At 38.5% G+C, this 26,183-nt stretch overlaps 1 long non-coding RNA gene across 7 annotated transcripts in view; it reads right to left on the bottom strand.

The window, feature by feature from the left end:
* LOC147363893 (uncharacterized) overlaps positions 1-26,183 on the bottom strand; it is a 207,239-nt gene that overhangs the window by 145,040 nt on the left and 36,016 nt on the right. For 2 of the 7 annotated variants that reach the window (XR_015133596.1, XR_015133591.1), the window contains 2 exons: positions 22,139-22,213; positions 21,056-21,798 (listed from right to left, as the gene is read on the bottom strand). The exons of the other annotated variants lie outside the window; for them this stretch is intronic. This is a non-coding gene — a long non-coding RNA (uncharacterized LOC147363893). Of the gene's footprint in view, positions 1-21,055; positions 21,799-22,138; positions 22,214-26,183 lie in introns of those variants that run through there. 7 annotated transcript variants of the gene reach the window in all.

Below are 26,183 nucleotides of genomic sequence, written 5' to 3'. Positions count from 1 at the left end.
AAATGCTTAAACTTTACGTTTGTTGACACTTCCTATTTCAAGATGCTTATTCTTTCAGCTTCGTTGTTGTTTTTACAGCTGTAATTGTTCTTTAGGGCTTCCCTGGTGGCTCGGTCAGTGAAGACTCTGCCTGTGATGCAAGAGACCAGGTTTGATTCCTAGGTCAGGAAGATCCCCTGGAGGAGGAAATGGCAACCCACTCCAGTATTCTTGCCTGGAGAATCCCATGGACAGAGGAGCCTGGCGGGCTACAGTCCATGGGGTGCCAAGAGTCGGACATAACTTAGCAACTAAACCATTGTTCTTTATGTTGGATCTTTTCATCTTCCCAAACTCTAAACATTGAACTATTCTTTTACTTCTTTAAATTCCTTTTTCTAATTCCACAAGTGATTATTGCACTCTCATGGTTTTAAACACATCAATACATTAAGATATCACTAAGTCTGTCTCATAACTACCCCTTATTTCCTACTGAACATCTTCTCTGGATACATAAGAAACATTCCCAAGCTAACTCTTTATTTGCCCCCACCCCAACTAGCTTTGTCTTGGCTTGCTATTTTAATAAATGGCAGCCTCATTTTTCTAGCAATTTAGGCCAAAGAAACATTTGGGGTCATCCTTGACTACCTGCTTCTTTTCTCATGCCACATAACTTAATTATCAGTTACCACTGGCATTCATCTCTGTTAAGGCCATTAATTCATACCATTGAAATACCACAAACCATATTCCTCCTCCGTCTAACGCGTTCCATTGGCCCTTATCTGACTCAGAATAAAAACTTTTACTAGGCCTAAAAGCTCTTACACACTTTCTCCTAGAATAATTATCTTGCCTCATGTCCCTATCACTTCCTCTTCTCTCATTAATTCTTAACTGAGAAGTTCTCTTTGCTGGTCATAAGCCATGCTAACGTGCTCCTTCCTCAAGGCCTTTGAACGTAGTTCCTTCTGTGTTAAGTAGTTGGAACACTGACCATCAGAGAAGTCTTCCTTAATCAGCCTGTCTGAAATAGTACTTTACTTTCCCCATCACTTCATCTCTTTATTTTGCTTTACTTTTGAAAAATACTACTATGATGACTAATTTTATGTGTCCTCTTGGGTGGTTACAGTGCCCAGCTGTTTGGTAAACACGAGTCTAGTTGTTGCTGTGAATATATCTTACAGATGTGACTAATATCTAAAGCCAGCTGACTTTAAGTGAAGGAGATTACTCTTGATAATGTAGGTGGACCTCATCTAATTACCAGAAGCCTTGGGAGCAAAACATGAGTTTTCCTGGAGAAAAAAGATTTCTGCTATAAGTCAAGAACATAGAATCAGAGTGCCCTATGGACTTCAGTCCCAGCCTGCAATATCAACACCTACCTGAATTTCCTGCCCTACCAATAGTCTTGCCAGACCCCACAATCAAGTGAGCTGATCCCTTAAAATATTTAAGGGATATAAAAATCTTCTTAAAAATCCCTTAAAATCTTCTTCTTCACACACAACACACACACACACACACACACACACATACACACCCTATTGGTTCTATTTCTCTGGAGAACCTTGACAGATATAACTACTTATTACCACCTGCTGTATTATGTGTTCCTTTGTTATTATTATCTTTTCCTACATCACTAGAATATAAATTTGTGAGACAAGAACTTCATTTCTTTGGGGCATTCTTCTTTATCATCTTCTACAAATGTACCAGCAACATAAAAGGCCCTCATAAAATGTGTATTGAATGAATAAGTGAAGGTTATTTTGTGAACAACTTAAATCAGGGTAATCAAATCAAAATAAGAGCAAAACAGAACAAGCAAGTCACCATGAAGTTACTACTGCATTACCTGTTGTGCAACTTTCACAAGCATTTCCAGGAAATGATCTATGTATGTCCAAATGCATAGTGTAAAAATAACCAGAAATATCACCTTGTGTATCTTCTTATTTAGCCCCATAATCTTTTATGTAGCTAATAAGTTCCAAGAATTTTCACATTTGTGACATTTAATATTCACAAATATCATACGAGGTTTGAAATTATATTGGAATTTAAATATAAGAAAACCAAGGCTCAAAACAGGTAATGGGGTGAAACATAATTTTGCTGAAGGGAGGAGTGGAATGCTGCATTTAATAACGAGTCAAATTGAAAAACATAGTTTGTTATTATACCAAATGTAGATAATCAGAAGTAACAAGTATTCACCACTCTTTTATTAAATTTCCAATGCAGTTGCATGTAGTCTGCCATGATTCATCTTTTTACAAAACAATAATAATATTATGGGTTGGGGAGGTTGTAAAGAGCTACTTCAAGCAATTTATATGACAGCAGCTATCATAATTTATAACAGATGTACAATTTGAAAATTATCAAGTTTGAATCCTTCAAATTCATTCTTGAATTTAAAAGCCAAAGCCAAATACATGAATTTTAAATTGACACAAGACTATGAAAATGGAATACACTTATGGACATTTTGAGTTGATATACAGACAAGAGCAAAATCTGAAAAATATTTCTTAGTAGATACCCTGATGTCACTAAGAATATAATTAGCCACTGTGCCAAGGTTACTTCTATGTGAGATTTATTTGTATTCTGTCCTAAAAATGTAAAGTTTATATGAAGTTTCCATGTGACCTTCTAACTTTACTACAATGATTTATTGTGATGTATCATTTAAAGCTAAGAAAACAGCTTTAGATATTTTACAGAAATCTTATTCATTCATTTACATTTGTTGTAGAAAGTTCAATTTTATTCTGCTTAGCTTACTATGAATTCACTGATTATGTTATGATAAACTCAACAAGAATAAAACCTGGTAGTAAACACCTATATTCTTTCATGTACCTATTTTTGGAAGAGTTAAAAAAATAATGGGACTTCCCTGGTGATCCAGCAGTTAAGACTCCACACTTCCATTGCAGGGTTTGATCCCTGGTTAGGGAACTAAGATTCCACATGCCACAAGGTGCAGCCAAAAAAGAAACTATATATATAATGGCAATGACATGTCCATAGCCCATCACCAAGTTCTGACTTTTTCCTTGTTTGTACCTACCACTTTATGTGGTGGATGCTCAGTAAATCTGAATTAAATGTGAATTACCTTAAAATCTGAGTTCACTGTCTCAAAGGAAAAGATTCATAGTTTAAAATAAGGCACTTAAATTATGCTTTGTTAGCAGTCTATAAAAACCATACATATATATGAGGGTTTATCTTAATCACCCCGATAATTTTCTTCACATCAGCACTGTAATTTGGATGTGTTTTCAAAAATCCAACTATCCCACTGCAAGAATTGATAGCTTGTTTGATTGAAAATTTGATTGCTTGACATTTTACAAATGATGGTGTTCAGAGTCAGGAATTTATCAAATGGCTGCATTTTCCTCATAAGATTTGAGGATTTTTGGAAAACATTTCACTATCTCCATCATTCAAAGGAAAACAGTGTGTTTGCCTTTCATGACCAAAGCATTTACTTTTCTGAAAATGTTTTCACCCAAGGAAAAGGTTTTCATTTAGAAATGTAAACATTTTGGCTATTAGGGTGGCACCGAATAAAAGATTCCTTGATCGCTTGAAATGAGCCATTTAGAAGCCCTTGCCAATGCAGACAGCCAGTGTGACACAGTGTGTCAAAGCAGCCCACCTCACTAGTGCTCTGTAAATCACACCAGGGATTCGGGTAAATTAAATTGGTTTCTTCACTAGGAACCAGATGTTGCACCTCCACTGAGTTTTACTTGGGAAAACAATGCACTATTAAGTGACTATGAGCCATGCAATGAGGAAGAAATATTGCACCTGGCTGTCAAAAGCTATACCAAGTCTCAACCTGCAGCAACAGAAAGTCTTCAAGGCAATACTCAGTCCCCATTGACTGGAATCTGAAATCTAGATTCCAAATATTCTAAATTTCAAGGATGCTTGATAAACTATCAAAAGCAAGTTAGGTCAAAAGCATCTCTAGTAGAGTTAAGAAATAGATTGATGTGTCTAACATAAAACAGGATGTGCGTGTGGTGTGTGTGTATGTGTGTGTGTGTGTGTGTGTGGCAAAAAGATCATATCAAAAAAAAAAAAAAATGACTATTGAAATCAAAGACCTAACTCAGCCAGTGCATTCAGATTCTAGATGCAAAAGTAATTAAACTGTAGAAAAAAAAAAAAAAAGAGAAAGCAAGAGAAGGGAGTTAGGCAGAGGAAAGAATGAAGGGAAACAAAGATAAGAAGAAATAGAGGAGGAAAGGGGGGAGAGAAAAGCAGGGGAGGGGGAGTAAAGAAAGAAGAAAAAAGGAACTTATCATGTAGAAGTTGAAAATATATTTATCAAGACTGCTGCTGCTGCTGCTGCTAAGTCGCTTCAGTCGTGTCCGACTCTGTGCGACCCTAACGTCAACTATAAATTGTCACTTGCCATCTCCCTATCTACCTCTGCAAGGATCAAGCTACATGCTGCTGCAGCTACTGACCTTCAATACCCCTTGAAAGGAGGAGAGTATACCTGAGACACTCTGTGCCCAGGCAAAAACTGGCAAGACAGGTCCTCAGATACTTAGATGTTTTCCTCTCTAACTAATTGTAAGAGCCCAGTTCTTGTATCTCCTCAAATCTAGAAAAGTGCCAAAATCCTTCATGGTGATGACTGTTCCTTGTGACTAGCAGAAGCTTCATGAGACTAGCAGGAATTTTCTACAAAAAATTCAGTGCTTGATTGCATGTATTCCCCCTTCATCCAAATCTTTATATAAACTTTATATCTTTATATAAACTTTATGTCTTTATATAAACTTTATATCTTTATATAAACTTTATATCTTTATATAATCTTTGTACCTTTATATAATCTTTCTTTATATCTTTATACAATTTTTATATCTTTAATCTTTACATGCACACCATCTTTTCTCCCCACCTCTTTGGAGCAGTTTCTCGGAGCTATCTGAAATGCTGTCTCCCAAGCTGTAGTCCCCATTTTGCCCCAAACAAAATGTGACTTGCACCTCGAACGTTGTGCATTTTCTTTAGGTCGACATTAACATATGTCTAAGACCTCCCACATCGTGGCTATGAATAACTGCACTTTTCACTCAACCACAGGACTCCAAATTATTTAAGAACACCCCAGTTTTTCTGAGCATCCTCAAATGAGGGGCCCATATGAGCAAATAGCTTGCCTGCTGCAGTCACCACACAGCAGCCCACAGCCTCTGCCCTGTTCTTCACCTTTGACTCGTGTGTCTACTTGTCCCTGATATGCCTGTGCAGCCAAATGCTGGAAACTCCCTGCCACTGCCCATTACACGTCCTCCTGCCTTTATCCTAAGGACGCTAACCCACGTGGCATAAGGAATCTTCCACATATCCGAAAGTGTCCCAGAGTACTAGAAGTACACAATACGATGGTTTACAGGAAAGAATAGGAGAATGACCTCTTCTCTAAGTTCCCTATTTCATGGGAGTTGACACAGGCACAGGTGGTGATTACCATTGCTGACATAATCTTCCTTACGTCAGCTTTTGTTCTTTCTTCTCTGCTGCAGGAAACTGAGCCTAACCCAAGACGGCCATGAAACACACAGTTTTCCACATTTTATTCTGGGTTCCTCTACTAGCATTATCTCCCAACCCTGAACTCTTTCCCTTTCCAAATTGGAAAAGAAAACATGTCCTCATGTGCCAAATAGACACAGGTGAAAAGATGTCCACGGGCCAGCAAGTTTGCACTAATACAACCCTAGATCACGTAACTCCTTACATACACGGAAGTGAAAGTTTAGTCACTCAGCTGGTCTGACTCTTTGCCACCCCAAGAACCTTAGCTTACGAGGCTCCTCCACTGACGGAACCCTCCAGGCAAGAATGCTGGAGTGCGTAGTCATTCCCTTCTCCAGGGGATCTTCCTGACCAGGGATCAAACCAGAGTCCCCTACATTACAGGCAGGTTCTTTATTGTCTGAGCCCACCAGGGAAGCCTTTCCTGCATACTTAATATATAAATACATATACATATTTTATATCTAACTGTACATGTTTTTCCTGGTGGCTCAGCGGTAAAGAATCTGCCTACGAATGCAGGAGGCATGGGTTCTATCCCTGAGTCAGGAATACCCCCCGGAGAAGGAAATGGCAATCCACTCTAGAATTCTTGTCTGAGAAATCCCATTGACAGAGGAATCTGGCAGTCTACAGTCCATGGAGTCACAAGGAATTGGACACAATTTATCGACTGAACAACAACAGCAATGGATACATTTATATAATGTGCAATCAGCTCCCATTTTTATGTTATAGTATCAGTCATATAATAAGCTTTTTTCCAAATCACCTACATCATAAAATCTGTAATTTCTCTAAAATACCCTCACTACATTTTATGGAAGGAGGAAAAAGACATTTCAGACAAATTACCCATTTTTTTTTAAAGGAAAGGTATTGACAATCAACATTTCAGAAATATTTTTATTTGATAGCTTCACTGAGTTCACCGATTGTTTTGCTGAGTGTACTATCAACTGCTGAATTTTAAAATTGCCCTAAAATTGTACATAGTAGTTTAAAATAAACATGTATTATATTGTACTCTTTGTTTGGTTCAGGAAGTCAGAGGCAATTTTGCTGAGTGGTTGGGGTTTAGGTTGTTTTGTGAGACTGCAGTCAAGGTGTTGGTCAGAGTTGCAGTCATCTAAGGCACGACTAGAATTGGAAGATATGCTTCCAAAATGGTCCATTCACATGGCGGTTGGCAGGAAGCCTCCTTTTCTTGCCAAATGTCCTCTCCACAGGACTGGCCCAGCATCCCTGACATTCATTCAACATGGCACCGTCTTCTCCAGGAGGAATGTAGCCAAGAGAGAGCAATAAGGACATGATAATGCTTCTTACACCCTTGTCTCAGAAGTCAGACACCGTCATTTCTCTCACATTCTCTTTACTAGAAGTTAGTAAGTTACTAAGTCCAGCCCATATCTTAAAATAGGGGAGTTCAGTCTCACTCTTGAGAAAAGGAGTATCCAGGACTTCTGTACATGTTTAAAAATCACCTTAAGAGGAATACGTGAGGCACTTAACAAAAGTTCAAGAAAAGATACGGCCAAGATTAGATGAATCTGGGTCCCCTTAACTGGAGATTCAGACTAAGAAGAAGCTGTTCTTTGAGAGGAAGAGGAAAACATCTTAAGGTATAACAGCATCATTTGACTAATATCTGTGTTGGATCTGTGTAGGTTTTAGCCTGTTTCAAGGTCTTCCTAAAATTGCAATAGAGACAGACAGACTTCATTCTCAACCCTTTAGTCCTTTGCATTGTTGTTAATATGTCCACGATTCCTTTTCTAGTAAATGATGAGAAACTCTCTTATTTCAACAGTGGTGCCTGCACTGGCAGATGGCACTTTGGAGTGAACTGAACAAACTGCTTATAAGAGGCATGAGAATGGCATACACGATTTTCTTATGGGGAAGCCGTAACATTACAGCCCGAACCACACTGCCGTTGGTATGGCAGTTCAAAGTACTCAAATGGACTAGAGGAACATTAGAAGACAAGTGAATACGTTACAATAAATTTCATTATGATAAAAATCTGCTTCAGCATTACATCTTAGGGATCTGTCAATGTAACAGCAACACAAAAATACGCTATTTCATTTTTCCTTCCCTGAGATTAGCAGTTGAATATTCAGGTGGCAGGATGGATAATAGACACCTGGTTTAGCAGAAGCGAGTGGCAACAGTGGCAGCAGGGGCAGCAAATTTGTATAATATTAGCAGTTCAGCTCCAAGTATCAGATTAGCACAGTATTAGACTCATTCATCGGAATATGCTCGGAGGCCAACACTTTTCTCAGCAAAACTTTCAATGAATTTTAAGCAAAATAATATGGTATTTGTCACTGTATGTATCAAAATATGCCATCCAATGATATTAAAATAATCTTCTGTTCAGCCATAACCCTCATGTAATTTACAAAATCAAAAATTCATTTGAGTCATGGATCAAACGGAGCATTCTAAAATGGCAGCCCAACTGCTGTTATCCCAACTTTAGACGCTCCCGGCAAATCTTGCAATGTCAGCATTTAAGAGAAACTCTGGCTTCCGTCTATTCTAATTCAACTTCTAAAGTGTTTAAATTGTGACTTGTTTTCCATTTGTCACTCAAATATCACCTATGAGGTATATAAAATGATTCATTACCCAATTCAACTATACCAAAGCAGTGTCTAGTCTTTCTTCTTCTGCCAAGCAAGTGAGGCATCCTATTGATAGAGTTGGTAGGAACGTCCATTTTAAAATAACTTCTTTGAGTTTAATATTTAAACTTTACTTATGAGGATATGGTTACAGTAGGGCCAGTGTTTTATTTTTCCACAAAACCTCATGATGTTTGCTTTCGCCTTGTAACAGATCACACTCAATCCTGGTGAATTAAAACTACCACCATGTTTGACTCACAGTTCTTTGGGTGGACTAGATGATTCTTCTGGACTGAGCCAGCTCAGCTGACCATGACCATGTGTCTGTGGTTGTCTGACGGGTCAGCTGGAGGATGAACAATCTAGGATGGTGTCACACCTGCACACCTGGCAGATGACAGCCAGTCACTTGAGACAACAGGGAGGAGGGTGGAGAGCCTACCTACAGGGATTTCATTTTGCACCCGAGGGAGCAGTATATTAAACACAGGGCGGGAAATGTTAGTTGAGGCATGTTCATATTGTTCCACAGCCTTCCACACACACACCAGGGATGCCCCATGCACTATTTAGAGATTATAAGAGTACTTCACAGGGTTATTTTAAGGGAGTCATGACCCAGAGCAACACCCATTATAGTCCTTCCTTTAAAATTAATTAATGGAAGTACATCATAATACACTGTCTAGCCCCATGGAAATAATGAAAGAAGGCTTTATAAAATTCAGTCCGCTGGCCCCCCTCACTCCACTCCCTCTGAACCCTGACATCCAATCCACCACCCTCTAACTCTCTGTTGTCTCTGGAATCCACACCTCACTATCAGAAACACAAATGTCAGTTTAATCTCTTTATGTTACACATGTGTCCAATATTTCAGATCACACTTGCCAACATTAGTGTGAAATATCTACTTATGATTACATTTGGAAGATAGGGATTCAATCCTCCTCTGATTATCTACTACAACAGTAGTGTGATTGAAAAACTACATGCCAAGAAAAATTATCTAACTTATGGTGCATGTTCAAAGGGAAAAGGAAAAATATTTGTTATTCCACAAGGAGGATGAGTCCACCTCTACAAAATCATAAAGATCAAAATTTTAATTTGTCTAGGGTAATTATTTTATTTGCATTAAAAAAATCAAGCATACCCCCATTTTAATTCAGTTTGGCTTGTTTTAAGAAATTGAAAACAGCACTTTGAGTTTATATTTATAGCTCTGTTACTTTAAGATGAATACATTTCAATGATGAATAAAGACCAGTAAATTTTTGAGCCTTGAATCTTATTTTATATGTCTTGGGAGGCAATAAATGTTCTTTGAACCAACATTGTTGGTGAAAAAAAAAAAAACATAAGAAAACTTTTGTCTTCTTTTTATTTTTCCCATTCTTTCTACTGTTGTCCCTATAACATTATTTCTTACTCTCCTCCTCACAAAACACCACAAACAAACATGGTATAGAAATTATTCATAATTACACAAACAAATCATTTCCTTCTATTTTTCTGTAGACTAAAATAATAACTCATCAAGAACAGCTTATGCAAGCAGTTCTTTGCAGGGCTCAAAGACTCATGTCTACTAAATGATGATGATTTCACTATATCATGTGGAAATCCATTTCCAATTGTGCAGTGTTGGTATATTAATTACTAGTTGCTCCGTTTTAGAAAAAAAAAGGAAGCAGCCATCAAGTACGCCCAAAATATATTAATGATATCTCTATGTAATATATATTTTCATGTTTATTGGCATTTATTCATTTGACAAATATATATTAGTAGTATTAATCTTGTGCTTAGTCACTCCATTGTGTTCAACTCTTTGTGACCCGTTGGGCTGTAGCCCACCAGGCTTCTCTGTCCATGGGGTTTTTCAAGAATACTGGAGTAGTTGCCAATACCTTCTGCACAGACTCTTCCAAGCCCATGGATTGAAGCCATGTCTCCTGCACTGCAGGCAGATGCTTTACCTGCTGAACCATCAGGGAAGCCCCGATATGCCTTGCAATTAATCTCACTATATTCCAAGTACTCTGCTAGAAATTTGTAATAAAACATTATATAAGATACAATAGGAGAGACAAGCTTATTAAAGAAAACTATGAAGGCAGAAAAGACAAGCCACTTTACTATTGCTAAGGCTCAGGAGCATCAGAGAAGATCCTACAGAGGTGATGAGTGTAAATAGGGAACAAATGGAAGGTTTAAAGGTTTACAAAGAGAGGAATAAACAGTAAATGAGATAGAACTGTGTCTAAACCCAGAGGTGTGAAAGGCCTTCATGCAATCTGGAACCAGTAAGTGTTTTGATTCTGTAGAATCCTAGGTCCTTGTATAGTTACAACAGGGAACGAGGTACAGAACATTCAGTTCAGTTCAGTTCAGTCACTCAGTCATGTCTGACTCCTTGCAACTCCATGGGCTGCAGCACCCCAGGTCTCCCTGTCCATCACCAACTCCTGAAGCTCTCTCAAACTCATGTCCATCGAGTTGGTGATGCCATCCAACCATCTCATCCTCTGTTGTCCCCTTCTCCTCCAGTCTTCAATCTTTCCCATCATCGGGATCTTTCCCAATGAGTCAGTTCTTCACATCAGGTGGCCAAAGTATTGGAGTTTCAGCTTTAGCATCAGTCCTTCCAATGAATATTCAGGACTGATTTCCTTTAGGATGGACTGGTTGGATCTCCTTGCAGTCCATGGGACTCTCAAAATATTGACAAGGGCCAATTGCTGAAGAACAGTTTTATGCTGGATTAAATAGTTTAACATTAACCTTGAACATATCAAGTACCAATAAAGAGTATTAAGAGAGATGTGGATGAGGAAAATTAATTTGGAAGCAGCATAGAATCTGGATTGATCAATGAAGAAATGATATAGAAAGCTCCCCTAAGTGAACACTGGGACGAATTTTACATTGCAGGAGGGTAGAATGGGCTCTACAAACACAGATAGTAGAACAAACAATGTTCCTAAATAGGAGTCCCAAGAGTTGGACTAGGGAGACCCCAAAAGTACAGGGAGACCACACTGCAAGTTTGATCAGTTTTTACATAATTGTGCCTAAGGCAATGTTATCCAATTTTTAGTCTCCATTCACAGTCAGAAATACAGTCATTTTAACTTATGAGCCGTACACAAGTCTCTGTGACTCTCCATTGCCTAGCCCCTACCCCTTGCATACACCTCTATGTTCAGAAGTCTTTACAAAACCATTACCCATAGTCAATGACATGCACTGTGAAATTGTCAATTCTTTCATATCTATTTCATTTAGAAATGATAGATAAGATCACCTAAACTGACTGTACAACCTTCTGCATGGTGATCAGCAATTTGAACAACACTAGTTTAGAAAATAAGAGAGTTTGAATCACTTGAGTTTGTGGTTGCCTGTGTCCAGGTCCAGCCAAGTGTATGCTGACTTGAAAGGCTGCTATAAAACAGCTCTGGAGCAATTAAGACAGAACTCGCCCAGTCAGCTGCACTTGATACCCAAGAAAAGTCAACGGTTTCTGAATTAATTCTATTCTATCTCTAGCTACTTTATCAGCCACTACTGAGGTATCAGTGGTTCCAACAACATATTTTCTGTAACTAATAAATCTTCCCTGGGCATATCCGAGCACTGTATTTTACAATGGGTTAGCAGTAATTATAGAGTTACTGTTACATGAATTGGATGGAGTTCTAATTGATCTTTTATCAAACACTATTTTTTATTTATATCACTTGAAAACATCCCCAAAATGCGTTATATATGCATATATATATGATATTTTCAATACTAAGCAATTGATGCTTTTGAACTGTGGTGTTGGAGAAGACTCTTGAGAGTCCTTTGGAGTGCAAGGAGATCCAACCAGTCCATTCTAAGGGAGATCAGTCCTGGGTGTTCATTGAAAGGACTGATGCTAAAGCTGAAACTCCAGTACTTTGGCCACCTCATGTGAAGAGTTGACTCATTGGAAAAGACTCTGATGCTGGGAGGGATTGGGGGCAGGAGGAAAAGGGGACGATAGAGGATGAGATGGCTGGATGGCATCACCGACTCGATGGACATGAGTTTGAGTGAACTCCGGGAGATGGTGATGGACAGGGACACCTGTCATGCTGTGATTCATGGGGTCGCAAAGAGTCGGACATGACTCAGCGACTGAACTTAACTGAACTGAACTGAAGCAATATATGTCATTATCACTCCTAAAACCACAAAGATTAATTTTTACCAAGCAATCTCACTCCACTAATACTTTTTTATTCTTTTCTTTTTGAAATGTTTCAAATAACACTCTAATATGAATTAGTTTCTTCTTGTACCATGAGTTATACTGGAACATTTGGAGATATTTATCCTTTATCCATAGGCTTCCCAGGTGGCGCCAGTGTTAAAGAACCTGCCTGCCAATGCTGGAGATTCAAAAAATGTAGGTTGGATTCCTGAGTTGAGAAGATTCCCTGGAGAAGGAAACAGCAACCCACTCCAGTATTCTTGCCTGGGAAATCCCACAGACAGAGGAGCCTGGTGGGCTACAGTCCAGGGGGTCGCAAAGAGCCAGACATGACTGAGCTGCACACACACATCCTTTATTTAGCTTTGCTGTATCCACAACTGTCTGTGTGTACACCTGAAAGTGAGTCTTACAAGCCTTTTTCAACCTGTTTCCTTAAAAATACAAGTGATAGTTTTTGTTGTTGTTGTTTAGACCAACTGAAATTTCAGTAAAACAAAATCCAGGCAAACAGAAGTTTTTTGTTTTTTGGGTTTTTTTTTTTTTTTTTTTGCCTGCTAAAAGCCTTTTACAACTTAGACTTTGGAGATTGAAGCTTCATTTAAGAACTATTTCTTGAACACCTGTGGTAAGGCAGGTGCTATGCCAGATGTGAGGAGTGTTGAGCAAAACAGACACAGTTCCTTCCCTCATGGAGCTTTCAGTCTCAGGAAGAGGCAGGTAGCAAATAAGTAGTTACAAGTTGCCCAGGACTCTGATCAGGAGAGAGACCAGCTCATGCATTTGGTGGGCCTCAACTTGACTGGAGATTTCCCTGGTGGCTCAGTGGTAAAGTGTCTGCCTACAATGTGGGAGGCCTAGGTTCAATCCCTGGGTCAGGAAGATACCCTGGAGAAGGAAATGGCAACCCACTCCAGTACTCTTGCCTGGAAAAATCCCATGGACGGAGGAGCCTGGTAGGCTACAGTCCATGAGGTCACAAAGAGTTGGACACGACTGAGTGACTTCACTCACTCACAGAGTAGAAAGCTTCCATTCCACTTCATAAAAAAAAAAAAAAAAACAACAAAAAAACAGTATCACTCGATGCTCTGTGGTGACCTAAACAGGAAGGAAATCCAAAGTAGAGGGGATATATGTATACATACAGCTGATTTACTTTGCTGTACAGTAGAAACTAATGTAACATTGCTAAGTAAGTATTGTGCATGCACGCTCAGCCATGTCTGACTCTTTGCAACCCAATGGATTGTAGCCCATTAGGCTCTTCTGTCTATGGAATTTTCCAAGCAAGATCAGTGGAGTGGGTTGCCACTTCCTGCTCCAGGGAATCTTTCCAATCAAGGGATCAAACCCATGTCTCTTGTGTCTTCTGAACTGGCAGGCAAAGTTTTTTACCACCACACCACCTGGTAGATGATAAGTAACCATACGCCAAATTTATATATATATATAACCTACATATTTATAAATATTTGTAGTAAAATTCCTTAATATTTACAAATAACCAACCCTTCTCAGGAGAAGGCAATGGCACCCCACTCTAGTACTCTTGCCTGGAAAATTCCATGGACAGGGAAGCCTGGTGGGCTGCAGTCTATGGGGTCGCTAAGAGTCAGACATGACTAAGTGACTTCACTTTCACTTTTCACTTTCATGCATTGGAGAAGGAAACGGCAACCCAACTCCAGTGTTCTTGCCTGGAGAACCCCAGGGACGGGGGAGCCTCATGGGCTGCCGTCTGTGGGGTCGCACAGAGTCAGACATGACTGAAGTGACTTAGCAGCAGCAGCAGCAGCAGCAGCAACTCTTCTCAATCTCACCTATCCCATCATACACATATATTTAGTTGGTTAGTCGATTAGAGAACTCAATATGATTTAAACTATGTTTATTCGAAAACTGATTTTATTCTTTTAATTAATATAGTCTCATAATTCACAGTATGAATTTATAATCAGGCCCCTGAAAACTTTATGTCCCATCTTGGCCTAACCTGCTTAGGCTAATCAGTATTAAATTTTAATTTTCTAATTAATGATAAGCTAAATTTCCTTCTTTGTTAAAAATGGAGATAATGAGAGTATCACCTTATGGAGTCATCATGAGAGCTGAATAATCCAGAACTTTTCACATAGCAAGGGTTTATTAAATGTGAGCTATAGTTATTTCAGCAGAAATGTGTGACCTCAGTGCTTTGACATAATAAGCTTCTAACTACATCACCTTCCATCTCTCAACCTGTGCTCTTAACCTTCCATCTCTCAACACTGAAAAGCTTGACTGAACTGCTGGAGTTCATATGAAGGCTGGGGACGGGCTTCATCATTTTGTTAACCATTTGCAATACTTTTTAAGTATATCATTACCTATTGTCATGATTTATTTATTATCGATTTCATAGTGTAGTTTTATAAATATATTATAGTTACTATATTAAGGTTATAATCAAGATATATAATGTGTCCTCTCATCGTCTTCATTCTTTATCATCCTCAGGAAGTAAAAAAGTTTCAAATCAGCAAATCCCCACCAAAATGTAATTAATTAATTAAAGCAAACTGTCCCAATGTATTACTTTCCATAGCTTTGCACACTGAAAACCATTTGGACTTACACAACAGTATTTTCCGAAACAGGGGAACAAAGATTCAAAAATGAAAAATGATAATAATAAAAAAAATCCATGATACCGGTTTAAATTCTTCAAGGTCTTTGATTCTGCTCTGCGTAATCACTACAAGGCCAAAAACAATATGTCTGTATAACTGTACTATCACAACAGTTTGATTTGGAATATTGTAAATTTCAGGAATACCTCCACTTTGATTATTATCTTATATGCCTAGAAAAAAATTGTTGTTGGGGCTAAAGGAATTTCTTAGCAAATAGTCGACTCCCACCTCCTGGCCTCATGTTCTTTTCCTCTATCATCATAGGTAGTGACTCATTCGGTTAATTGTACCACAAACAGAACGTCAATTACAGCTTGAGTCTCAGTTTTCAAAGCAAAAGGCTCTGCAGGTTGTTTCAGAAGCACTGGCACTGCAGCGCTGCCAGAGAGGAGCTCAAGGAGAGGCCCACAGGAAGACACTGGACAGGAGGGCAGGGTGGTGGGGGGGGGGGCTTTAGCTTCTCTGTAAATATAAACCCAGAACCAAATTATATTAGTGGACATTCAACAAAATTGTCCAGACCTTTCCAAACCCACTTGCATTTCCTCTTAATTTAAAAAGTCATTCTTTACCATGTGGACTAGTATTTCCAAGTCAAAGTGAAAAGTCGCTCTGTTGTGTCCGACCCTTTGCGACCCCATGGACTAGATTCTCCAGGCCAGAATACTGGAGTGGGAAGCTTTTCCCTTCTCCAGGGGATCTTCCCAACCAAGGGATCGAACCCAGGTCTCCTGCATTGCAGGCAGATTCTTTACCAACTGAGCTATTAGGGAAGCCCAAGGGAAAAATACTTGGAAAAAATTATTTCCAAATATTTATACTTAATGTCACATATTCTCATTTTAGATAAAACCTGGAATTTTTTCCTCAGATTTTGATTCTAAAAATTTGTGAATTCAGCCAGCCTGAGTTCAAGGACTGACTAGTTCCAGGAATGTAGCCAGTTTTGCCATGTCTCAGGGTCTCAGGGTTCAATCCTTTCTCCTATAAAGAGAAACATTAGACTTTATCTTACAGGCTTGTTGGAAGATACAAATGAGGAAGTAGATATCTTATTTAGGACCTCCCAGGCGAGTCAGTGGTAAAGAATCCGCTTGCCAATTCAAGAGACGCAGAAGAATTGGGTTTGATCACCAAGTTGGGAAAATCCCCTGTAGGAAGAAATGGTAACCCACTCCAGTATTTTTGCCTGAAAAATTGCATGGACAGAAGAGTCTGGCAGGCTACTGTCCATGGGGGTCACAAAGTCGGACATAACTGAGTGAGCATGCAATTCTTGTTTAAGAGTACACAAATAATAACTACAGAAAAATATGAAGAAGTTTTTTTTTTCATTTACAATCTCAATAACTGATTATGCATTTTTAACTGTCACTTCCACAGTCTCTTTAATGCTGCAGAGCAGCATCCTCTTTCCCATCTTACATCCTGTGTCCTGTGCACTTCTTCTGCACATCTTTCCAATGTTTTATCGTCTCAAAATGCAAAAACCAGGATTGCCTACACCATCACAGGTGTCTGCCTGTAACCCATCTCTTGCCCTGAAGGTGATGCTTGATTGGCATTCCAGTGCCTTTCCTGACAACATCTCATGCTGTGTTGTCCCACTTACATAGTTATGGAAGATGAAAGGACTGGGAAAAATTGTGCCCGTTTTAAAACACATTCCTTAATCCACTCTGCTGGGCCACGGTATGGAATGATAGAGAAGGACAACATAGGTGAGAAGGCAGACTCAGCAGCTGCAAGGCAAATGCTACAAGCATGATCCACGGGCCAAGAACAGGAATCAATATGTCAGAGGCCTCTTTCTACACATACAGCTGAGCTGTTTCACTCTTCGCTTTACACTACGCTGGCTGACACTAAACCTTATCAGGGACTGTTCTGCTCACTGACCCAGGTACTTAAGATATGTTTATAATCTATTCTTATATGACTGACTCTGCATTTCTGAAAAGCAATAAGGTCAAGTATAAACTCAGAGATTTCACTCAGTTGCCAGCCTACCCACTTTAAAAAGTATTTCTTAGTGTGTATCGTCAGTGTTTATAATTGCCCTTAGAGATAAACACGACACTTTTGCTATTCCATATTGAAATCAATTGTCTCCATAAAAAATCAACAAATGAAAACTATCCATTCCAGGAATAGCAATTTTTATAATGTGCCTGCAAGGAAGAGCATTATAGTGCATTTTTCAAGTATGACCAGATCATGTATCCCACTTCACCTTTAGCTGTACAAGAACACACCTACTCCAAACCTTGCAAAGTAGCTTAGATCGAAGAGCCTTCCCTTGAGGAAAGGCTGTGGCCTCCTGCGTGAATGAGTCATATTTACATTAGGGCTTGCAGAATTGGTTAAGTCGCTATAATTGCAAGAAGGTAGGCTTTGTCATCAAATTTGCCCAGGATTGACTCTCAGCTAAGGACTTAATGTGTGTGTGTGTGAGTTCAGTCATGTCTGACTCTGACCCTTTGGACAGTAATCCACCAGGCTCCTCTGTCCATTGGCTTTTCCAGGCAAGAATACTGGAGTGGGTTGCCATTTCCTCCTCCAGGGGATCTTCCCAACCCACAGACTGAACCCGAATCTCCTGTGTCTCCTGCATCACAAGCAGATTCTTTACCCACTAAGCCATCGGGGAAGCCCCAAGTATTTTTCAGATGATTATTTTAGAAAGTTAGGAACATCTCTGGTCATTTTCCACGTTAACATTACCAGGTATACCATATCGTTAAACAATTATTTTTAAATAACTTTCTTCTCTTTTCCTGTAAGTTTTTAACATTTTTTAAAAAGATTTATTTGATGTGGACCATATTTAAAGTCTTTACTGTATTTGTTACAATACTGCTTCTGTCTTTTTTTGTTTGTTTTTTCGTCAGGAGGTATGTGGGATCTTAGTTCCTCCCACCAGGAATTGAACTTGCAGCTCCTGCCTTGAAAGGTGAAGTCTTAACCACTGAACTGCCAGGGAAGTTTCCCTATGAGGCTTTTTTTAACCAAGCCTGCTTACTTGCACTATTTTTTCCCCAGCAACTCATCCATAATCATTTCCTCAGGAGTCTCTAAAGTTTGCCTTCCTGCTTGTATAGATTTTTCTCTATTCTTCAATTTATATAGATTTTTCTCCATACTTCAATTTGTTGGCAATTTGTTAACTTGTTCCCTCTTTCAGGAGCACTTTCTGATTCCTCAGCTTCTGTCTGCTTTGCTGCATTACTTGAAACTTGTGTTGGCAATTTCTCTGAGATCCTTGCCCTGGTGGTCGCCCTCCTACCATGAGGAGGCCCTAGACAAACCACCCTGCCCAAGCCCTGCTTAAGGACTAGCTTTGCTCTGAGTTTATTAGCACCTTTCCCACAAGTTTCTTGAGTGATAGGGCAAAATGCAGTATCTACAGCAAAAGCCAACAGGTGTGCCACGTGGCAGCCCTGTCGAAGTCAGGGCTTGAGTCTGCAACTGATTTCTCTGATAGAGTCCCTGCCCTCAGTAGTGACAACTTTATGAACATAGATAATTTTTTAAGAATTCTGAGAGGAGAGCCTGGATGAACCCTGAGCTTCATAGCTGATAGCTTTTCTATCCTTAAAATGGTTCATTTCGATCAAATCAGACTTGACCAGGTCTCAGATTCAACTATATTTCATGTGGGTGCTAGTATTCCTATGAATGCTTTAGAGAAAACTGGTTTAAGTTTGCAGCAAATCTTACAGCTTGCTGCTGCTGCGAAGTCGCTTCAGTTGTGTCCGACTCTCTGCGACCCCATAGACGGCCTCCTACCAGGCTCCTCTGTCCCTGGGATTCTCCAGGCAAGAACACTGGAGTGGGTTGCCATTTCCTTCTCCAATGCATGAAAGTGAAAAGTGAAAGTGATGTCGCTCAGTCGTGTCCGACTCTTAGCGACCCCATGGACTGCAGCCTACCAGGCTCCTCCATCCATGGGATTTTCCAGGCAAGCTTGATTTCCCTCTTTAATACTGTCCATGGCCACTCCCCCACTGCAGACATTACAGTCAGTTTTGCCCTGCACAACTCAGGGGGCAAAACCGATACACCCTTGGCCAATCGCCTTGGCATGGCCAGTGAAGCCGTTTTCTTCATGATCTGTCCTGATCTACCCCTCCAGCTTCAGTGCCTCCCACTTGTCTTCAACTTACACACTGCACTTGTGCATAATGAATTGTTTTTATCCTAAAGATGCCATGGTCTAATGTTCTGTGGCCTTGTAGACACGGCTTATACTTTAGGGAAAGTTGCTACCATCTTATCTGCTATTTCCACTCAATCTTGAAGTTTGAGTCTCCTCCCCTGTGGAGATTTTGTCTGGAGTTAATAGTTTTCCTCTCCTCCCTGATCGTCTTCTACTTATATTTTCTTCTGGCTTAGTGGGTTTGTCTGTCTCCTCTCTGGACTTTAAAGACCTTTGGGAGCAGCCTGTGCTGTGTTCATCTCTGACTCACCGTTCTTGACAAGGACGTGGCCCAAGGAAATTCTAAAAGGGTTCATATGGCAGACTCAGAAAACATGTTCCCTTTGTTCCATTGCTCGTTCCAGCCTTCTGTCACTTACACACTGTGCTATGTGGTCAAATTGCTTAACCTTTCTGTGCCAAACTTTTTTCAACAGTAAGTGAAGTTTGCAACAGTGTCCATCATACAGTGTAATTGCAACTAGTAAAGGACTTAATGCATGAAACATGCCTATAAGGTTGGGTTAGTCACTCAGTCCAGGAGTTAATATATGTAACATACCTATAAAGGTGTGTGTGTGTATTAGGCACTCAGTCAAGGACTTACTACATGTAATATGTCTATAAACGTGTGTATGTTAGTCCGTCAGTCATGTCCAACTCTTTGTGACACCATGGAATGTAACCTGCCAGGCTCCTCTGTCTATGGGATTCTCCAGGAAAGAATACTGGAGTGGGTTGCCGTTCCCTTCTCCAAGGGATCTTCCCAACCCAGGAATCGAAGCCAGGTCTCCTGTATTGAAGGTAGATTATTTACCATCTGAGCAACCAAGGAGGTGGTAAGTGATAAACACACGTGAAATATTAGATATTAATGTTATATTGGTATAATCACTATGGTTATTGTATTATTGTCTCTTTCATGATATTGCCAACAAGTAGTTCTCAAAATTTGGGATGCTAGATAAATGCTTTTAAAACCCAGAATGCTAGACTTCAGGGTCCTGGGCTCTGCATTCTTACAAATAATTCCACATTTTTTAAACACCTTTCCAGCACTGTGATAATTCTGGAAGAGGTCATAAAATGTCGAGTAATCCTAAGATTCTAAACTGTCACATAAAGATTTTAGTATTCCTTACGGTGATTAATACGCACACACAAAAAAACATACATACTATCGCCTTTAGCTACTGAAATTAAGGCAAACTATTTTTTTCCTAGACTATCCTCAGTGTCAGAAATGTGTATATACCTAAAATTCATTATCTTTCTTTACCATATTAGGCTGTTTAAAACTCTACTTTTGCTGTCTAGCATTTATAACATTAAAGATATCTCATATGTTTATTTGAAGCACTCTGCAATTTAAAATCCACTTGCTTCATGATTTTTGTACATCTTTTACAGATAAATCTAGTCATTCAAACAACAAAGCAAAATTAATTTTACAGTAGTGATGTTGAAATACACAAGGAAAGACCAATAAAAATCTGTATCTTGCAAGTTTTCTTGCACTGTAGGTCGAATAATAAACTATCCTCCCCAGTATCTGCATTGTAGTTGAAGTTCTAGAAAATTCTATCTTCACCATTTATTATACTCAAGGCAGGTGTTATTTGCTCTAAAAACTTGAACATGCTGTATTACTAAGTGTGTATAAGGGAGAGTAGGTTTGTAAAGCCAACAATTTGGAACAACTTCAGACAAAATTTCAATTGATTTTTATTTGGAGTGTAAAATTCAGGATAAAACTCAACATATTCTTTCTGGACTATACGGACAATAGCTAAAGAGTTTTTAAAGTCACATTTGAATGTGTCCATTCCTGTTGTGTGCTTATAGGAATACTCAGTAAATAATTACTTTAATAAAAAATGGGGTTAAGAAAAAATATAAGTTCAACATCATGACAGAGAAGTATTTTTAAAGTATGTATTTCTGTAATAAGATCTTTTTGAGTCTAAAACAGCAGTCCCAGGCCATAATGTTCTTCTTTGAGACTGTCTATGATAGCCATAAGGTGGAAACAATGAGAAATCAGGGAATTACAGCACATGTTAAAAGCATCCTTACTAGGAAGGGATAGTTCAGACTTAACATTAAGCTACAATTCTCCCTATTCTGTATATTCTGTACTTCACTTTTAAATTCTCCATTTAATACCAAGAGACACACTCAAATACCCAACAGATACGAAATACAAGATATAATGCTTACTTGGAAGTAGAACAAGTTAACTTTCAAGACAGTTGGTTACATTATGTTTGGTATCCTGTTTTAGGTTTCATCTTATTTGGCTTTTGCTCCTGAGAGTGTATAATATGACAATCTATAAGATTCCTTTTCCTCTTCAATATGTATGTTTTCTGCGTCTGCTATGTGCCCAGCACTGTTCTCGGTGCTGGGACAAGAGAGAGCCAAAGGCTTGACCATCACGGAGCTTACATTCTGGCCCTGGGAACAGACATCCATGTTAAAATGAATGAATATATTTCAGATACAGTGAAAAATGCTAGGAAGCAAACGAATTCAGGGCAATAGCATGGGTAAAGGGTAGCAGGAAATATGTATCTAGGAAAGGTGAAACAGGGCCATCCAGAGAAACTACACTTTATCACAGACAAAAGTGAAGGAATTTGTCTTGCAACTGTCTGTGAGGAGCGCTTTAAGCAAAGGAACAAGCAGGCACGAAGGCCAGGAAGGAGAAGCATGTTTACTAAGTTCACACTGTTGACTTTTCTATTTGCTGCCTCCAGACACTCTACCTACTTTGAAACTTAGAAAGATTAATTACCTTCTAGCTTTTCAGCCTCTGTCTCAAAGGGCTAAGTTTTATTTTCTTTTTTTTTTTTTGTCTTGTACTAATTTTCTAAAAAAAAAAAAAAAAAAAACAATTACAAAAGCAGTACATGACTTCTGGTAAAAAATTAAAATTATATAGCAAAAGCTTCCCTCTCCAATCTCCTGTCTTACAAGTAACCACTTTAGCTACTTTTCATATCCCATTATTTTTCATTATGTTTTCTTTGCATTTACATATATACTTACACATAAAACAATCTGTGTGTGGGATTTTTGTATGTATTTTGGCATATGTGTATACACACACACACACACACACACACCCACACACCAGGGCTTCTCTGGTGGCTCAGACAGTAAACAGTCTAAGCCCACAATATGAGATAGCCAGCTTCCAATCCCTGGATCGGGAAGATTCCCTGGAAAATGAAATGGCAACCCACTCCAGTATTCTTGCCTGGAGAATTCCATGGACAGAGGAGCCTGGTGGGCTACAGTCCACGGGGTCGCAAAGTCAGACACAACTGAGCAACTAACACACATATATACACCCTAGAATTACCACTCTTTTCTACTCATAGTCAGAAACAAAAAATAAGTCCACAGCTCAACCCTTATTATTTCTACCTTCTTTGCTTAAACACTGAATTCACCATAGTGAGTTTAGTCCGAATAGCTACTATAATTGAATTCTTAATTACATCTACCACCAACAAAATGTATTCTGAGTCTGTCATCACTGTGATCCTTCTCTGTTTATCTTACTTTTTGACTCAAGCTGCTAAGTATCTAATGTTCACAATGCTGCAGGTAGCATGACCTCATGAACACATGACTTCACTGGCTACGACTTTCTTCCTCTTTTCTAGTAAATTCTGCCCTATATTGGCATCTCTGGCTGCATTATTTCTATAATCGACCCAAAGCAGTCAGTTTTGTTTTATTCTGATGGTTACAGGCTTGAGAAAAACCAAAGTAATTTTATATCTTTTGTTTGCTTGGCTCTTTGAACTGCCCAGGGCTTTGCAAAACAATTTTAAAATATAGTTATGATGGTTTTCTCAAAGTACATTTTAAAATTTCTCATAAATGGCTTTTTGGATTGTTCCACTGGACTAATACAGAGAACCAAAAATAAAAGAAGCATTTTTTTTCACTTCCATGAGGCAAAAAAAAGTTTTAAGTTTTAGTAGGCCAAAGGACTTTAAAAGTTATTTGCTTTTTTTAAAATTTTCTTTTCATGAGCAACTTACAAAAGGGCTCCACCAATATTCACAATTATGCTTACAATTTTCTTCCCACAACTAATTGAAGATACAAAACTCGCACCCACAAGCAGCCACAATGACCACAGAATGACAATGGAGTGGCCTATGGTCAGCAGTGATTCATTATGCCTGAAATGTTTGCAATTAAACTTAATGGAGGGGAAACAGACCTCTCTTTATAAGCGGTCGTCTCCTTTTTCCCATTGATTCAACCACAGTATTAAACACATATAAGAATATATTGTCTCTAAAATTCACAATTTGATTGAAGTGTCTGTTAACTCAAGTTAACACAAACAAACTCAACTATCTGTTTTTAGCAGTATTTTGTGAAATAAATAATTGTTGTTGATTTAGATTTTCCAAATGTTAATATAGATCAGAGTCAAGAAAATCAGAATGAAGGTACAGGGCATTAAAAGGAAGCTATAATTATCTAAACACACTATGGCAAAAGCAAATTCCAAAATATCATTAAAGATCCCATAAAATATTTTTTTAAAGCCTGTAAATAGAGTTGCTGTGATCAGACATTTCCCTCCCATACATACTTTAAAGAATAGGAGACTGAAAGAAAACAAAACCAATAAAGTAAAATATCCATAAACACCATCAGGAAATCATCAATTAAACTGACCCTAATAAGTTGTTTAATAAGGCTTTATACTAACAAAGATCCCATTAAACCACAGAATGAACAAACACCACATCACTGTCGCCAGTCCCTTTACCTCTTTTATTTCCTGTCATACACAAGCTAGAAAGAACACAGAATATACTTGACTATAACCTGTCTAGATTTGTTAAGTGAACAAACTTTCCTTCAAACCCAGATCACACCCAAATAAAACTTCCCATTCTATTGACCCAAATGTAAGGACATGCAAAAATGTCAATCTCTTCAGCCCATTGTTGGATTCTCATTGATACCAACCTTAAAGTCTTCTAAGAATTCAGAATGAATTTAGACTAAGTTATTTCCAGAATGTAGAATAAGAGTCTGCCACTATATAATTGTGGAATCAGGCTCCAAAGAACAGAATAAAATATATAATCAGAAAATTACTGAGTTCTCTGAAAAAGCAAAAAAAAAAGAAAACATAATATGGAAGTGTTCAATTCCTCTTGCAAATATGCAAGAGTAATTTTCTGCAGTTGAATTTAGGATTCTTTAATCATTTAAGTACCTAGTATGATATTTGAAATATTTTACTCATAAAATTCTGTTGGTTTTTAGAATTTTAAATGTACATTTTGTTACTTAATGAGAATGTTATGGTGTAAACATCTTAAGATATTCAAGACACAATAGTTTATAAGGCTGAGATTTTATATAAAAGCAACACAAATTCTGCTAGCCAGTAGGAGGAGTCAGAACGGATCTCTAGATCTTCTGAAATTACATTCTTTTATTCTCTCTTCTTCCTTTGCTATTTTGTTGTTCTATTCTAACTATATTTCTACCATGTATTTGCTTTTTCAACCTGTATTCACCCAAGACGCATATTTTGTACTAAGGCATTTTTCCGGGCACTTACCTGGATACAAAAGGAAAATAAGACAAAAATTTCCCATTATATTTTAATGCAAACAAAGGAATTACATACTGTGATATGTTAGAAGGTCCTAAGTGTCAGGCAGAAAACTAAATCAAGAGCTTGGACAGAGGGTAATTGTAATTATAATTACGGGTATGGGCACTCTTTGTCCCAAGGGACCGAAAGATTAGTTAGCTCCACTAAGAATGACTGAACATCCTCTGTGGTCATAGGCCCAAGCTCAAGCAAGATCCATTTCACCTTTACAAGCACACAGACATGGATATTTATCCCACACAACTGTTAATTACATGTGGCTTTTCCCATGATTAATTAAATGTGGCCTTGACCTTTGTCTTTTCTTTGCTTCAAGTTACAGTCTTTGCACCAAGTCAAACCATTTTTTTTTTAATAGATTCTTCATCTCCCTTCGGAACTCCTGGTGGTATTCAATTACATTTTTCAATTTTCTTGTTTTGCTCCTTTTACTGTGAGACATGCAGTGCTAACATGAATTCCCTATCTGAAAAATTATCCATTTTCTTATTCAATCTTCTGTAATTGACAGGTTGTCCCATTGTGCAACACAATACATGGTTTTACAAAGTATACCTTGTCTACCAAGGCATTCATAGGGCTGGAACAGAAATCAGGTATCATCTCAAATAATTATTCTCAACTCTGGCTTGATTTTTGCATCACCTGGGTAACTAAAAATATTGATGCCTGGACCTGGAATGCCTACCACAAGTTTCATTTCAATTGTCTGAGCTAGGACTCAGGCATTGGATTGTTAAAAATCTCCGTAGGTTCTTCTACTGTTCAGTCAAGGACTACAAGAAACTGGAATGAGCCTTTTTGTTCAACCTGAGTCAGTATCACTGGCATAAAGTGGGAGACTTTTAGAAATGCAGAATCTCAGGCCCCATCCCAGAACTACTGAGTCTGGGATTTTTTTAATTTTTTATTTTGTATTAGGGTATAGCCAATTAACAACACTGATAGTTTCAAGTGAAAAACGAAGAGACTCAGCCCTACATACATGAGTATCCATTCTCCCCCAAACTCCCCTCCCATCCAGGCTGCCACATAACACTGAGCAGAGTTCCCTCTGCTCTATAGTAGCCCCTTTTTGGTTATCCATTTTAAATATAGCAGTGTGTACATGTCCATTCCAAACTCCATAGCTATCCCTTACCCATGTCAGACTCACAGACTTAGAGAATGAACT

This window comes from Bos grunniens, chromosome 10 (assembly GCF_055505025.1).
Source record: "Bos grunniens cultivar Pamir isolate PY7600 chromosome 10, Bosgru_T2T1.0, whole genome shotgun sequence".
Taxonomy (NCBI): Eukaryota; Metazoa; Chordata; class Mammalia; order Artiodactyla; family Bovidae; genus Bos; species Bos grunniens.
This window is presented reverse-complemented; position numbering and strand designations above follow the sequence as displayed.